The following is a 5,276-nucleotide window of genomic DNA, read 5'->3' as shown; positions in this document are numbered from 1 at the left end:
TCGTTCCCCTTTGGCGGTCTCTGGCTGAACGTTGCAATTCTATTTCTAACTCGCCCATTTTGTTAATATTTATCTCATCTATTCTTATCGCCTCATGTAGGATTTTCGGAATGTGATTTTCCAGGTCATTTATTTACTGCTAACTTCTTTCTAGTCAGCACTTTGTCTCACCCCCGACGAGTAACTGTTTTTATGTTGCTCTCATCTTCCTGGTACTGTTTTAGCTGACGATACTGTGGCATCACACGCTTCCATATAGTTTATGTATTATGGTGATTTAAGCCCCTATTCTTCTGCTCCAAAAATTCGGGGAGGGGGCATGGATTCCATTTGCCTGCTGGGGCTTAGTTCTCAGCTATCTGATTGTTCTGGCTTGTGCATTCCTGTTCCTCTGGCGGTCACGGTCACGGTCATCCCACCTAAATAACGGGATTCCGGCGCTCCTGGTGGTCACTTTCCCCAGGAGACAAAGGGCAGCTACCCAGATGCAGGCTCTCGCCATCCTCCGCCCTCACTCCTGCTCAGGGGGCTTCCCCTTCAGCCCTGACCCCTCAGGGCCTCCCACACTTCTGCAGGACGGTCCAAGTTCTACCTGAGAGCCAGAGGCACCAGTACTGGCAGGCTGGAGCCCGTGAGTCCCACGTGTCATTTCTGTGCCAGCCAGACGGGGACACGGAAGCGCAAGAAGGCGCTTGCAGCAAAATCTGCAGGTGGACACGTCACCTTCAGGCCTGTTCCACAGAGCAGAACCCAGCGCGTGGCCACCTGAGGCCACAGCAAGCTGGGGATGGCGGAGGCTGCTGGGCGAAACTGCCCCCCCCCCAGGCCCGTGCTTCCCGCAGAGAGGGTGTGCGGCTGCACCTCGGGAGAAGACAGCAGGGTTTGGGGTTACTCTGGGAGCAGGCACTGCCGAGGCCCTGTCCATCTGAAAGGCCCTGGGAACTGGGCTTGAGCGCGGGCAGCGGGCGGGGTCGGCTCATCCCACAGCGGGGCGGCGGGAGGCTGAGCCGGCGCGCAGACGGGCCTCTGCCGCTGCCCCCGCTGGGCAGGAGACGCTGCCGCCCGGACCTCTCTGTCTCCATCTCCCTCCACGGGCCTTAACCCAGACGGTTCTCTCTCTGCTTCTTCCCCCAGCCTGCCTCCGCTCTCCCTCCCGCTCTCCCCACCCTGCCCCCGTCTCTCTCTCTGTCTCTCTCTCTGTCTCTCTCCTCTCTCTCTGCCTCTGTCTCTCTTTCTCTATCTCCCTGTCCCTCTCTCCTCTCTACGTCTCTGTCTCTCTCTCTGTCTCTCTGTCTCTCTCTCCTCTCTTTCTGTCTCTCTGTCTCTCTCTATCTCTCTGTCTCTCTTTCTCTATCTCTCTGTCTCTCTGTCTCTCTCTCCGTGTGTTTCTCTCCTCTCTCTCTGCCTCTGTCTCTCTTTCTCTATCTCCCTGTCCCTCTGTCCTCCCTCCGTCTCTCTCTGTCTCTCTCTGACTCTGTCTCTCTCTGTCTCTCTTTCTCTATCTCTCTGTCTCTCTGTCTCTCTCTCCGTGTGTGTCTCTCTCCTCTCTGCCTCTGTCTCTCTTTCTCTATCTCCCTGTCCCTCTGTCCTCTCTCCGTCTCTCTCTGTCTCTCTCTCTCTGTCTCTCTCTGTCTCTCTCTGACTCTCTCTCTCTCCGTCTTTCTCTCTGTCTCTCTTTCTCTATCTCTCTGTCTTTCTCTCTTTCTCTCTGCCCCCTCCTCTCTCTCTCCCTGTCTCCCTCCCTCCGCCTGCCTCTCACAAACACCTCTGAGATCCCAGCTGTCTTACTCTTCTAACGGGCCCCAAAGCTCTGCCCCGGGGCCCCGCGGGCTGCATCAGCCCGCATGAGCGCACAGTGCCATCACAGGTGCGGTCGGTATTTCAGTTGTGGAAAGCCAGGCACACCTGCGTGTGTACTGCAGCGTGCCTCAGAGCTCTGCAAAAGTTAAACACTTTGTGCATAACCTTTCGGTAACTTCTCGAGGCTTATTTTATCTCCTAACCAAATGGGTTATTTTGACATTTCGTTGATCTCATCATAAATAGAAATCTTGAGAAGTGGAGAAGAGTGGTGAGTCATGGTCATTACTAAAATGGGAAAATAAATGAAAGAATAATTGAGTATAATTTTAGTTTTAATTAAATGATTAAAAGGGCTGCACTGAGATTTGGGGGAAAATTACAGTATTTCACATTGAGATTCTTAAAGTTTGCGGATATGATTAAGTTCAATATTTTATGATCTTATGGAGATAAGGTCAAAGGGAAGATTATACCTCAGCAGATAACAGAGCCACGATGTTAATTAACGGCATCGTTCTGGACTTTGGAAATTATGCTCATTTTAACAAGCAAATTAGAAGATTATTGTTCTGTTTTATCTTTAATACACTTTTTGACCTTTATCTTTCTGTTGCAGTTTTTTGCCAACTTAGGGGAACAAACTAGCTTTGCTCGAGCTTGTCGACGTTTTGACTTTTAATTTCGTGCAGAAACCGCCGAACGATGCAGTCTCTCGCGCAGTGTCAGGTCTCGGGAGACCGGCGGGCCGTGCAGCCCTATCAGCAACGGGGCGAAGCGGCGGGCGCGAGCTGCTCCCCGGCGGGCGAGACTTCAGCCCGGACATTTCCACGCCAAACGCTGGCTTCTCCGACACAACCCCCCGGCCAAAGCGCGCCTGGGTGAGACACGCGGCCTGGGCCTGCGGAAGCTGCGCTGCGGCCCGCCCGCCCCGGGCGGAGAACGGGCTTCGCGCGAGGCGTGAGCCTGGCTGGCGGCCAGCAGGGGGCGCGCGGCGAGGCCGGGATCCGCGGGGGGCGCAGAGGCGTCCAGCTCCGCCTGGGCCTCAGGCTGGGCCTCAGCCCCGGGCAGAGTAAGGCCCGAGCCCCAGGAGCGCGAAGCCCGGCTGGGTCGCCAGCCAAGTTAGAGGCCTTTTGCCCAGGTTGTTCAGGGCACACCGGAATCCGTCAAATTTGCACCCCACAAAGTCGGGGAGCCAGAGGGTCTGTGCCTGGCCTTGAGGAGGCCAACGGGGTCACGTCTTGGGAAGGGCGGTTGCTGCAGGAAACCAGCTCCCAGAACGCAGGGGGGGCCGCTTCTTGGTCCTCACGTTGTCCGCGGGACGGGCCTCAGAGGACGTCCTGCTGTGCACAGAATGGAGGGCCGAGGCGGCTGGCCACCACTGCAAACACCCGGCGCCGGGGTCCACCTCACCGGGTCGCCAGCCACTTAGAAATCAGCATATTCTGGTGCCGTGGATTAAAATATCATCACGATGCCACGCGGGCTCGGTGGCCAGCCTGGGGAGGGGTGATGAGCCGCGGTCAGCTGCAGACCGAGAGTCCATAGCCTGACCGCCGCCGGCCGGCCGGCACAGAAGCTCGAGGCCGCAAAGCCCAGGGGCACGCGCGAGCGCCTCGCCCCAGACACTGGCCTGGGCTGGCCTCCAAGGCCCGCGGCCTGCAGCGGGGAGGTCAGTGGGGGGTCGTGGCTCCGCGCCGCCGCCCATCCCCAGAAACCCCAGAAACCCCGGAAACCCCAGAAACCCCAGAAACCCCAGAAACCCCAGAAACCCCGCGTCATGAACCGTAACAGCAACAGTGGATCTTTAAAGCGTTTCTTCAGTTGAAGGAATATGCTAATTGCGTGTCTGCTGGATAAGGCTGAGCCCTTAAAATAGCGCTCTCCTCCAGAGTGGGGCTCGCAAACGCGCGATATTCATCGCCATTCGTTCAAGAGCGTGTTTACTTTCACTTCTGGGCCTCAGCCTAAATTTTAAGCATGTACTTCATGACTAAGAAGGCAATTTTCTGTCAGGCTCACTAACTACGGTGAGATATTTGATTAGCAGGTTGAAGTTTTCTTTTTTTTTTTTCTTTCTTTTAGCTATCCGAAGCTGTTATTTAAATTACACTTGGAAGTTTCATCATCTCGCCTCTAACAATGCCAAGCACGTCCCTCACTTCAATTCTCTTTTCCCCTAAGTCCTATCAGCCATTTTGCTTTCTTTAAGCAGTGAGTCTATTAAATGACGTGTTTGGAGTCCACAAATTGCTACTAAAAGGGTCTATTTATTGCTGCTAAAAAATCAATAGAGGTTAGATATTTAAATCTGCACATGGTATATAGTGGCTTCACAATAATAGCACTTATAACTCTTTTCACTAATTACAGAAATAAAGAAGTTAGAGAAAATGATGATAATGACACATCTGAATTAGCATCAGGAATCTCAAATAAAGCATCAACCATAGTTCTCCTTCCATGTAACAACAATGTCTTAAAGCCTTAATTAAGAAAAATCGCATTTCAAATTCCAGTCTAATTTGTGAGGCTTTATGAAGGGGTGAAGAAAACACTATACTCGAGAGTAAAATCAGCATTTCTGGGTCTGACGCTTCTGGAATGGCCGCTCCCTCCGAGGGTGCGCTCAGGGCGTTGGAGGGGCAGGCGGGTGGGCGGCCGAGGCTTCCTCAGCAAACAGCAGCGCATCTGTGCCGGTGACTCTGGATTCCGCACGATAGAATCCAAGAGCTGCGTTTAGTTCTTAATGAAAACAGTGTGCTTCACCCCGTGATGAAATCGCTGTCTCTAGGCCCGGTGTTCCCGTGATAAACTGGTTATTCCGGTCCCGGGCCTGCACCTGCAGACCCCTCAGAGGGTCCCGGACCAGCCCCTGCACCTTGCTGTCCCGACACCGCCCGCCGACGCCACCCAGCCCCTGCGCCCCTGCGCCCCTGCGCCCCCAGGCCGGGCACCCGAGCCACCCCCCGGCGAGGCCATGTGGGCAAGGTCTGCGCCGGTCAGCGCTCAGGCGCGAGATTTCTCAAGTGTGGACTGTGGCGGTGGAAACAGCTGGCGACTCCGCGCAGCGGACACAGGGGAGGCGATTCCGGCGCGCGCGACGCCCGGAGCGGCCGGCGCGAGTGGAGGCCGCAGCTTTGCCCCACGGATGGGAAACCGGCGACGCGGCCGAGAGCGCCCCACGGGCTGGGCCAGGGAGGGTCACGGGGAGGCCCCGACACGGTAAGAATCTCGTTTTATTTTATCTAATCCCGATGGGTAAGTCAGCTACATGATTCTTTCTTTTCAGTTCACAACGTTTTACTTTTTCAGATGCCGGTTGTTTCACTGTCGTGTGAGGACGCTCGGATCTGATCCTCTCAAAACTTAAGAATTCAGGTTATGAGCGCATAACCTGCTCGCTGTTTCCCTGCAGTCAGTGGCCCACAGCCCGGCGACTGTTTTAAAAAGTAACTCAAACTGGCCCTCCCTGG

This window comes from Condylura cristata, unplaced genomic scaffold (assembly GCF_000260355.1).
Source record: "Condylura cristata isolate star-nosed mole 26May11 unplaced genomic scaffold, ConCri1.0 scaffold00018, whole genome shotgun sequence".
NCBI lineage: Eukaryota > Metazoa > Chordata > Mammalia > Eulipotyphla > Talpidae > Condylura > Condylura cristata.
Note: the sequence above shows the minus strand (reverse complement) of the source record.